The following is a 12,568-nucleotide window of genomic DNA, read 5'->3' on the forward strand; positions in this document are numbered from 1 at the left end:
TTTTTATAACAATAATTCTGGAGTTGGTGTAATCCTCTTTCCAAATCTTTCTGTTAATATTTGGAAAAAAATGCTAGAATGACATATGCTAATACTAAAACCTTGTCCTTAGAATCTCTAAGGACAAGGTTTTAGTATTAAGGGAAAATGAAATTTCCTTCAGGTTTTTTTTTCCAGTTAAGTTAATGGGACAAAAATTTTATTCTTTAATTTTATACCTTTAATAAATAAACATCACGTATAGTTTTCCATTTCACATGAGACAGAACATTTCTTCTCACTATTTTTTTTTTCTTATTTCCCAATCCCCAATCTTATACTCTCAACACAATATTCTATTTACTGTTGGTCTGGAAATCCAGTTTAGTATCACAATGAATATGAAGATGGTGAGGTTTCCTAACTTTTCTTGCACATTCCAACCATAGGATGGTTAGCATATTCTCATAGTGTCTTTATTGAAACTGTACTAAACTGTATTCCTTTCATCCAGCAAAATAATATTTATGCAAATGAATATAAGATGGTAATATCTAAACTGTTGATGTTTAGTCTAAAATTTTGAGCAAGATCTTACTATTTGTATCCAGGTTTCTTTTATATTCATTGTAATTGCTTCAAGCTCACACAAACAGTATCATAAGGCTGTATCTTATTGATTCTGGCCCCTGTTCATTTCTGAGTGAACTATATAGAAATAATAAGAAGAGCCTAAATCATCTACACAATGGGTTATTCCCCCTCTATATCCTTCGAAGTTCTCCTGATTATACATTCATATATAAATATAATCTAAACTTTCATTGTTTAATTATTCAGGCTGAGATTTATCTTTGCTTGCCATTTTGGGTAAAATGTTGCTAAGATAAAATTCACTGTATTATACAGTACTGCATGAACTTTAAATACCAGATACATTTTTTTTCACAATACTTATGTTAGCATCCTTTCTCAGATACGTATCTTGAATGATCTAAACATTTATATTAACCTTCTGCATAAAGGATTTTAAAATGTTTTAAATAACTTTAAAAAAGCACACTGAAGCTATATCATTAACCTAGTCAGTGACAAGAGATTTGCTTTAAGTTTAGAATTTACCCAAGGAAAGAATGTCAATAAGCAGTGATGAGTTCCACAAAGCAGGTGCATAACAGCAAATAGAACAATCACTCAAAATGACACATTTCAAACCTAAAGAAATGAGAGATCTGTGTCAACTGACTTCAACTAACAATCTGTAGAAAATGGACTTGAAAATTCCTTAAGGTAACTTTGTCTACAGGTATGGTATTTTAACACAATACTAGAACGTCATAGGTAATGAAAAATTTGAGAAATACCTGGTGTAGCCATGTCAAAGACTTCATGACAAGTAGTAATCAGTTGTATTATTGATTATGTTAGATAAATGTTAGAATCCAAATAACCCATAAGTGATAACATGCAAAAAAATGTATCTGAAGAGTAAAATATGTTTATTCCAAAAGAAATATAATCCCTAAAAGAAGATGCCATCATATTTTACATGAATAGGACTGTCAATCAAAGTGTCCCACATTTTAATAATATCTTGGATTTAAAATATTTATTAAACAAAATCTGGATACTATAAATTATACAATAAATTATACACCATAAACATCAAATGTCAGGTAATGTCTAAGGGGCTGTGATTGGAAAAAAAAATGCAAGTTGTCAGTTCCAGACATATTTTAAAGTAGTGGTGGGATATTTAAGTGATTCCAGTGAGAGTACAGGAAGTAATAATGGGAACAATATGCATTTTTATTTAGAGGTCACTTATAGATGGTTCACACAATTTATAGTTTCTTATTTTTATTATGAAAATGTTGTTAAATAACAATGTGATAGTATACTGAATATTGGAAAGGAGCTCTCTATGTTTCTAAGAAAGGAGACTAATTTTTTAAGTATAATTAACATACAATGTTATATTAGTCTCAGGTATACAACATATTGATTTGACAATTCTGTGCATTACTCAATACTCACCACGATAAGTGTAGTCACCATATGACATTTTTTTTTTTTTAAGATTTTATTTATTTGACAGAGAGAGACACAGTGAGAGAGGGAACACAAGCAGGGGTAGTAGGGGAGGGAGAAGCAGGCTTCCTGCAGAGCAGGGAGCCCAATGTGGGGCTCTATCCCAGGACCTTGGGATAATGATCTGAGCCGAAGGCAGATGCTTAATGACTGAGCCACCCAGGTGCCCCATGACATTTTTTTTTAAGATTTTATTTATTAATTTGGGACAGAGAGCTACAGAGAGAGAGAGAGAGCATGAGCAGGGAGAGAGGCAGAAGGAGAGGGAGAAGCAGGCTCCCCGCTGAGCCAGAAACCAGACATAGGGTTCGATCCCAGGACCCCGGGATCATGACCTGAGACGAAGGCAGACTCAACCATCTGAGCCACCCAGGCTCCCCACCATACAACATTATTAGACTATTATTGAATATATTCCCTATGCTGTACTTCATCTCCTTGACTTATTTATTTTATAACTAGAAGTCTGTACCTCTTAATCACATTTATCTATTTTGCCCATCCCCCCTACACCTCCCCTCTGACAACCATCAATTTGTTCTCTATATTTAAGAGTCTGTGTGTTTTTTTGTTTGTTTTGCTTCTTAGGTTCCCCATAAGTGAAATCATATGATATTTGTCTTTCTGTCTGACTTATTTCACTTAGCTTACTACCCTCCTTGTCCATCTATGTTGTTACAGCTAGCAAGACCTCATTCCTTTTAATGGCTGAATAATATTCCATATTTTGTGTATTACCTTCTTTATCCACTCATCTGTGGATGGACACTTGTGTTGCTTTCATATCTTTGTTATTGTAAATAATGCTGCAGTAATCATCAGGGTGCCTATATCTTTTCCAATTGGTCTTTTTGTTTTCTTTGGGTAAACACCCAATAGTGGAATTATTAGATCTTATGATATTTCTATTTTTAACTTTTTAAGGAACACCTGTACCGTTTTCCACAGTGGCTGCATCATTTACATTCCCACCAACAATGCGCAAGTGTTCTTTTTTCTCTATATCCTTGCCAACACTTGCTATTTCTTGTCTTTTTTATATTAACCATTTTAACTGGCTAATGAAACTAATGTTTAATAGATGCAAAGTGTGTCTCATCCTTGGTTTTTGAAAATAAAATCTCTTTTATTCTATTCTCCGTAGGTTCCCATTTTCTGTAATATGTATGTTAAACTAATGAGTGCTAAGTAACTAACAACTCTGAGAACTAAAAACACAAAAACACATGATGCCATCTCCATCTTTCTTTTTCTTTTCACCTTACTTACTTTTTCATAACAATTTGACCTCTATTGAATCCACTTCAGAACTCATTCTAAATGAAGTAAATGGCAATTCTATGCTCAATAATGTTACATTTATGCAGTAAACTCATAGTGCTTAGATCTAATAGAAAAAGTGAGCATTTTAGTTGTGAATTAATTAGCTGGTAAGTCAGGAAGAAATTTTTGTCTTCATACAAAAAGTATTTTTCTTTTTTTTTTTTAATTTGAGACTTTATGTTTTAGAGCAGTTTTAGGTTTCCAGTAAGGTACAGAAATTTTCCATATGCCCACTGCCCCCACACATTTATAGCCAACCCCATTATCAACATTCCTCATCAAAATGGTACATTTTGTTTTTACCAAAAATGAATGCATATTGACACATCATCATCACCCAAAATCCATAGTTTACATTAGGGTTCTTTCTTGGTAGTTTACATTCTATGAGTTTGGGGAAATCATACAAAATATTTTCACTGCATTAAAAATCTTCAGTGCAGGGGCGCCTGGGTGGCTCAGTCATTAAGCGTCTGCCTTTGGCTCAGGTCGTGATCCCCGGGTCTTGGGATCAAGCCCCGTGTCGGGTTCCCTGCTCAGTGGGGATCCTTCTTCCCCTTTCCCACTCTCCTTGCTTGCGTTCTCTCTCTCCCTGTGTCTCTCTCTGTCAAATAAATAAATAAAATCTTAAAAAAAAAATCTTCAGTGTTCTGTCTATTCATCTCTTCACCATGTGACCACTGATCTTTTTAGTTTCTCCATAGTTGTGCCTTTTCCAGAATGTTATATGGTTGGAATCATAACAGTATATAGCCTTCTCAGATTGGATTCTTCCACTTAGTAATAAGCATTTAAGTTTCCTTCATGTCTTTTCATGCCTTGAGAACTCTTTTCTTTTGAATTCTAAATAATATTCAATTGTCTGAATGTACCACAGTTTATCCATTATTGAAGGTCATCTTGGTTGTCTTCAAGTTTTGGCAATTATGAAAAAAGATATTATGAACTTCTGTGTGCAGATTTTTGTGTGGACATAAGTTTTCATCTCTTCTGGGCAAACAACAAGGAGCACAATTGCTGGATTATATGGTAAGAGAGTACATTTAGCTTTGTCAGTAACCACCAAACTCTCTTCCAAAATGACTGTACCATTTTGCATTCCCATCAGCAATGTATGACAGTTCCTGTTGCTCCATGTCCTCACCAGCAGTTGATATTCTCCATGTTCTGGATTTTGGCTATTTTATTAGTTGTGTAATAGGATCTTATTGTTTTAATTTGCATTTCCCAAATGACATATAATGTGGAGCATCTCTTCATATGCTTATTTGCCATGTGTGCATTTTATTTCTTCTTTGAGTAATTAGTCAAGATAATTAATAGATACCCAATATTGATTCAAAAGGGCACATGCTCCCCGATGTTTATAACAGCCTTATCAACAATAATCAAATTATGGAAAAAGCCCACATGTCCATCAACTGATGAGTGCATAAAGAAGATGTGAGATATACATATATATTTATCACATAGATAAATAATACAATATAATTCCTTTATATATATAATGGAATATTACTCAGCTATCAAAAAGAATGAAATCTTGCCATTTGCAATGACGTGGATAGAGCTAGAGAGTATATTATGCTAAGCAAAATAAGTCAGAGAAAGACAAATAGCGTATGATTTCACTCATCTGTGGAATTTAAGAAACGAAACAGATGAACATAGAGGAAGGGGGAAAAAGAGAGGGAAACAAACCATAAGAGACTCTTAACTATAGAGAAGAAATTGTGGGTTGATGGAGGGGAGGTGGGCAGGATGGGCTAAATGGGTGATGGGTATTAAGGAAGACACTTGTTGTGATGAGCATGGGGTGTTATATGTAAGTGATGAATTGCTAAATTCTACTCATGAAACCAGAAGAAGAAGTAGAAGAAGAAGAAGAGGAAGAGGAGGGAGGAGGAGGAAGGAGGAGGAGAAGGAAAAGACTAGAAGAAGAAGAAGGAGAAGAAGAACTAGAAGGAGGAGGAGGAGGAGGAGAGGCAAAAGAAACTATCCCTTGTTAACGTTTGGTGTAGTATCAAAGAAGAATAGCCACAGTTATCTAAAATGGCTATTAAAATACTTCTTCTTTTGCAATTACAAAAGAAAAAAAGGGGATGCACAGGAGTAGTAATTACCAGCATCAGGGACTCCCTTAACAAGATTAAAGAACAGAAATTCACTTAGAACAAAAATTAAAGTCCACATCCAACATAAATTCCTCTTTTTTAAAATCCAGCCCTGTTACTAAATTGTATATCTGAAACTAATATTACACTGTATGTTAGTTAACTAACTGGAATTTAAATAAAAATGTAGAAAATTTTAAAAAGAACATTAATAGAGTGCCTCTATTTACACATAAATTAGTATTTCAAATAGTTACTCATTGTAGCTGAAATTTTATCTAAGATGGAGAAAACATGCAAATTTTGCCTTAGACACAGATGACATATTTTTCTGCCAATTAGAAAGTAATGAAACTGAGTCAAGCAGATTATAGACAATAAAGAGCAACCCACAAGTTCATCAATCACAAGGTATCAAATATAGTGTAATATTCTTAATTTCTACAGAATAGTAACTATCTTGCATAAAATGTTCACCTTTAAGAGTAGATCATCATCCTTATTTAAAGTACATTTGCTTCCAATTTTCTAAAAATAAATTTGGTTATAATCTACAATTTAATTGTGATAAAAAGCAAGAGGCAAGGGACAAAAAATGTCAAAAAAAAATCTAAGCTGGAAAAAAATCTAAACTGGAAAATTCAAGGACTATTTTTCTTTCCTTTCTTCTAGGATTTCAATGGTTGATTTTGTAAGATTGTTAGGAGTGTTAATGAGGTATCATATGTTAAAATGCCTAGCCCAGGACATGGTTGGTACTCAATCAGTGTTATCTGTATTTGAATTCTAGCCTTCTCTTTACACAGACTTTCAAAAAATTCATTGATCCATACACATTGAATGATCAATAATTTTGAAAGATAAAATAAAAGTGAGTCTAAACTACAAAGGCCTTTAATGACATACCTAGTTTTTTGGTTTTTGTTTTTTACTTAATAAACAAAGGAAATCCTCTAAAGATTGTGATCAGGGATATTAAAATATGACAATTTTGCTTTAACATAATTAATGTGACTTGATTAGCAAGTGATTGTGTATATACATGCATGCATTCATGTGAGTGTAAGAATGAGAATGATTAATAAAAAGTCCCTCAAGACTCAAATAGTCTGAATGGAAGGCAAGCATCTTGATTCCTTTCAATTTTTTTTTTTTCTTGACATATGATCCTGAGCGCTTTTCTGTATTGAACTGCGTGATTTGTGTGTGATAATAAGTCTCTCAGTATGCTCAACTGGATAATTCTATTTTTTCCTGACAGTTCACACAAATAGCAATAAACTTATCTGATGCCCGCTGCTTTCTTTATGTCATTTGAAAATAAGTTACTGTTATACTTTCAGAATAAATTGAATTCTATTCTTTTAAACATGGGTTTGAGTAGGTCTGGTACTTTAGCTTTTTTCTGTTACATTACAGAATATTATTAAGTCCAAAGTGATACATTGTAGGAATAGTGCCATATAAATCCTTTTGCTATTGTGGAATCTGGGATTTGTCTCCATGGACACTGAGCCAAGCTAACATTCTGGGTTTCATAGCCTAACATTGACACTGAAGACTGAAAACCTAAGCAGTCTTTTAAAATGAAGTGACTATAAATTAAGCAACCATTGTATATCTCTATATATCTATATATCTATATATCTCTCTATATATATATTAAATAAATAACTTATCAAATTTTCCCTACAACATACAGAAGAGAGATTATTAAAACTTCCAGAATTTCTTAAAGCAGTAAAGATGACTACTTTCTCCAATCCTAGTGTTTAAAGGTTAATAATTTTTATGAAACTACTAACACACATTTATGATAATGAATTGGGATGCAAACAATGTGATGCAATGAATGATGGCATATTTATTAATTTAGAGTAAAATTAGAAGCCAACAAAATAAGCATTTCTACTGACTTTAAAGTAGTAAAAATTCTTCAACTTTATTTCTGTCTACATTAAAAAATAAAAGAACAAAATGCTTTTTAAAGAGAAGATATTGCATCAATTATGCAGAAAGTTCTATATCAAGATGATTTTTTTTTCTTGATTTTATTTGATTGGTATAAATATAGATTTCCAGTGTGAGTTGCTGTGAAGGTCCTAGGTGCAAATTCTTGTGTTCTGGGAAGAAAGACATTTTTACTAAATTGTGAATCTGCCTTGCTTACTGTTTCACTCGCCCACTGACCAACCCATTCATTCTGGAGAGTGACAGATAGGCTTCATTTTACATGGCATTTATAAAGTTTTATTTCATCAGTGGTTGGTTGACATTTACTCATTATTTTCCTTAGAATTTCAGCAAAATAAACCTTAATCTACTAATGATATAACAGGATCACTACCCAGTTGCTAATTAAATACATGTATGGTACTGTAACAATTATGCTTAATTTCAAATAAATGAGGATAATAGTGTTTAGAAAGAGCCTCATGCGATATTCAACATATAATACATTTTCAACAGTTTTAAATTTTAAATTACATGCAACATGATAATCATAAGTAATTCTTCAAAATACATTTCTAATTAAGGTATATTATAAAATATAATAAATATATTTTACACATACGTTGTAGCACCCATCCCTACATTTCTCCAGTGCATCAATCTGATTGGTTTTGATTTGGTCTTGATTTGTCAGGACTATTAATGTAAGGCAAGGGTTCTAATCATTTCGGATGTCTATGCAAATATTGGATAAACTCTTTTAGCAAGCTCTTGTTCCAGCTATCCCAATTATTGCTTTCTGTCTCTTGCCAATAAACAATGTGCTGCGTTGGTAGCAGACAAACACCACCCAAGAAAGCACTACTTGAAAGAAAGATAGGAAGAAAGAAAGAGAGAAAGAGAGAGAGAAAGACCTTTTGAAGTCTGCTTACTTTTAAAAAGGAACAACAGTAATTATTGATACGTATGTCAGAGTTTCAGACAAGACTTGAAACAGAAGCAATCAAATGTGACAATATAAAGTGAAAATCTGTTGTCTTGCTATATTCAGCTTTTGTAGCTGAAGAACATATTGGAAAATTGTGTGTTGTAGAAAAGGAGGACATATTTAGAGACAAATTTCCAGCTAAAGAACCAGAAATCATCTGTTGCTTTGTTTAAAGCTGTATTGCAAAATCCAACAGACTTGCAGAATGAACTCATTTTTTTTTCCAGAATGAGCTCATTTTTTAAATGGAATAAAATAATAGCTAATATTTTGCAAAAGAAAAAGTATGTTAAACTATGGACTGATATTGACACTAATTACATTATTAAAAGCTGAAAAAAAGCTCTAAAGATACAAACAATAAAAATTTGTTACTAAATACCCCATTCAATTTCATATATTGATGATACAAAGATTGCTTGTGAACATCTTTTAATGAGTTTGCTTGAATTCCTACCCAAATATAAAGCCATTGTACTACTTTCTTTTTTTAATTTTATTATGTTATGTTAATCACCATACATTACATCATTAGTTTTTGATGTAGTGTTCCATGATTCATTGTTTACATATAACACCCAGTGCTCCTTTCTGTGTTCTCTTTTGACAATGATGGCAAAATGGCACATAAAGTTATCCCATTTTTGTGACAAACCCTCCAGTTATTGACTGTATGATCATATTAACTTCCTTCTTTAAACAAAAAATCCTACAGTTACAGAATTAGCCACGGGAATAATTGCTGGCTATGTTTTGTGTTGCCAATTTATTTACCTTTGTAAAAATCATATAACATTTTGACATTTCAAAACATGATTATATTTGTAGGGAAATAAATGCCAGTGTTAATTATCTATCTTGTGTGTTCTCTCAGGCCACGGGATTGGACATCTTCCAGTCACATTCTTCGTGGTTCTAATTGGTTATTAACCCTATTCTTCTTATCCCACAAACTGGTGAGAAAATAAAAATGCAAGAGAAAGAGATGATCATCTTGAAACTAATCCCTTCCAGGCAAAAAAAAAAAAAAAAAAAAAAAAAACACCTCAAGTTAATGAGATAGCCCTAAGTAGAGAATTTCCTTCTTTCTCTGAGATGGTAATTAAGGACATATATATGAGTTACTATATAGTTATATCTGGAGTGTAAAACCAAAAGTGGTATTTTCACCTTATTGACACTTTTTACAAAGTACAGAAAAATATATAATTAACTGCTTTCTGCAATTATCAAAATAGATCTACTACAGTCAAAGATATATTTAAACATATATTTGAAATAAACACCGTGGGATACATAGCAATTTTCTTTTAATTTTAAAAGAGAAAAATGAGGCTCAAAGATTAAGTATTATTCCAAAACTCACACAGTCAGTAAGTGTAAAACTTACATTTATACTTCAAAGCCCATTTAATTTCCAGTATATTGTGAAGTAGAAGAATGCTCCTGGGTATGAGGGTTTGGTCACAGAGTAAAATTCCACATTTTAAATTTTGCAAATGGATCAGGCTAAGATCCTGGCAGTATCTTGGTGACAATATTGCTGAAGTGGGGTGAAGAGGAGGAGATCTACAGGTTATTGGGATGAAAATTATTTAAAAATATAGGACAGATGAAAAGTAAGATATATTTAATTAAAAATGAATTTAACATTACCCAGGATGCTAGAAAGACCATCTGAACTGTATAGAAAGTCCCAAAGTTGCTGATCACTTGATAATGATTTGATAGATATGACTGATTTTAAGGATAACTATTTTTGCGGGGGTAGTAATATGGGCAGAGGATAAGACCGAAAAAGAGTGGCCCTGATAAGAAATAAAAATGAATGAATTCACATGACCTGGGACTGGATGAATGTGGGAGTTTAAGAAGCATCAACCCTAAGATAAATTATAAAGAAAGCAGAACAAAAGATAAAGTAAGGTAATACATGACTAGGAAGCATTTTGGAGTGCTGCAATTCAAGATTTAATTGTTTGGAACATGTTTATCAAAAAAAGCAGCTGAATATTACTTATCGTATTGTTTTACCATGCATATTCCACTTTCAGACATCAATGGATTTCATTCAGGAAGACATATTATGTATAATGCGAAAATCAATAACTTTTCATCATATAAAGTAACACATGATTAACTAGATCTATAAAGAATAGTTTCAAATCTATTACTAAGGATATCCTATTTTAACAAGTACTTTAAAAGGATATAAATGATTAGAAAGTGTTAGAACAAAAAAATATGTTTCACCACTTTTTCAAAATAGATTTTTCATTTTTATAATCTTTGAGCTTATCATCAGATATACACTTAAGAAATTTATCAAGAAAACAAGGGGAGCCTGGGTGACTCAGTTGGTTAAGCATCTGCCTTCGGATCAGGTCATGATCTCAGTGTCCCATGGAGCCCAGCATCGGGCTCCCTGCTCAGTGGGGATTCTGCTTGTCCCTCTCCCTCTGTGCCTCCCCCCCTGCTTGTGCTCTCTCTCTCTCTCTGGCAAATAAATAAATAAAATCTTAAAAAAAAAAGAAAACAAGAATGCTTAAATATCATATAAGCTTAAAAATGATATTCAAAGAATGGGTTCTTATATACTACAATGTTCGTGTAGTTCAAGTAGCACTGTTGTAGCCATTATCCCAGTATATGTTGTTATAAAACTTGGGAGAAACAAAATTTAACATACAAATTTTAAGAAATGAAATATAATAGAATTTAAATATGCAGATAAATACATATGTAATACCTTTCTTGTGAGGTGTAACTTTGCTTTACATAATGTCACATAATGACATCAATCAAAGCATTAAGCCCCAGTTGACTGAGAAAATATAATTCCACTAAGTTGGTGCTTTGCATCACTTTCAGATCTCAAGCTTGTGCTATGCAATCCTAGAAATATAAAAATGAGTGAAGAATTTTGGCAATTCAGAATTTGGAATGAAGCAGAGGGCAAGGGACAGGTGGCTCAACAACTATCTAAATTCTTCTTACTATTAATTTCCAATAAAATGCCATCATTCTAATTGGTGGATTTCCTGAAGCTCTAACTTGGAATCTATTTTGAGAAAAACTACTCAAGTGCTCGCTTTGGCAGCACATTTATAAAAATTGGAACAACAGAGAGAAGCTTAGCATGGCCCGTGTGCAAGAATATCATGTGAATTTATGAAGTAGTCCATATTATTTATTGTTTATTAAGTCGAGTTTTTGTTATGGTATTAAACAATTTTTGGACATAGATAGTGGTGATATTGCACAACGTTGTGAATGTAATTAGGCACAGAATTTACACTTAAAAACTGTTAAAATAGCAAATATATATATGCAAATAATCTTATTAGAGCAAAATATTGTTAATTTGTAGAGGTTCAATTATATTAAATCATTGTTCCCCATTCTTACTCTTACAAAAGAAAATTGAGAACTAAAATGTAACATCGTAATCATTCTTTCTTTCCCATTTTAAAGCTGAACAACAAATATAGCAGTGATTTACATATGGAATACATTAAAAAGTAAATAATTCATCTGTAATGAAAGCCATGGTAGGACATGGGGAGTAGTAAGTTAATAAAAAGAGAAACATCATAGTCTGTAGATATTAGGGTACAGTCACGGAGGAAAGATAAGAGGGAGAAATAAGTTCCTTTGATAGATTTGATCCTGCCCATAATTAGGTACTGAACTTCAACAGTTTGCCCTGAGTGTTCATGGGATGATCCAGACACTGGTCATTTACTTTCCTTGCAGTTTGTTTACTTTGTTTCTTTTTCTTCCCTGTATTGCTTTTCCTCTACCAGCAGTTAGTGTTTCTCTTTCTTTTTTTTTTTTTAATTTATTATTATTTTTTGCCAATGGTGTTTTTCTCCTCTTCTTTTTTTTTTTTCCCAAATCTCACAGAGTTATTCCTCAAAATATATTTATTTATATTCAAGCTGTTTTGCAGTTTAATCTGCTGGTACATTTGAAATTTATTTCTGAATCTCTTGCCATTTTGCTAGAACTGTCCCTGTCCATCCACCCACCCCCATTCCCCACCCCAACCAACTTCATTTTCCTTACTCGTTTGGATCAAGACCCAAAATATTTTTTACTTCTGTATTTACAAAAGTGA

The 12,568-nt window shown here is 32.6% G+C and overlaps 1 non-coding gene across 1 annotated transcript; it reads left to right on the plus strand.

Moving 5' to 3' along the window:
- Positions 1 to 11,532: 11,532 nt before the first annotated feature.
- On the plus strand, positions 11,533 to 11,639 carry LOC118009771. Its single transcript, XR_004679037.1, has one exon. It is a non-coding gene; the product is annotated as a U6 spliceosomal RNA (small nuclear RNA).
- The last annotated feature ends 929 nt before the right edge of the window (positions 11,640 to 12,568 follow it).

The sequence above is a fragment of the Mirounga leonina genome, unplaced genomic scaffold (genome assembly GCF_011800145.1).
Source record: "Mirounga leonina isolate KUSES-001 unplaced genomic scaffold, KU_Mleo_1.0 Mir_127, whole genome shotgun sequence".
Lineage (NCBI taxonomy): Eukaryota > Metazoa > Chordata > Mammalia > Carnivora > Phocidae > Mirounga > Mirounga leonina.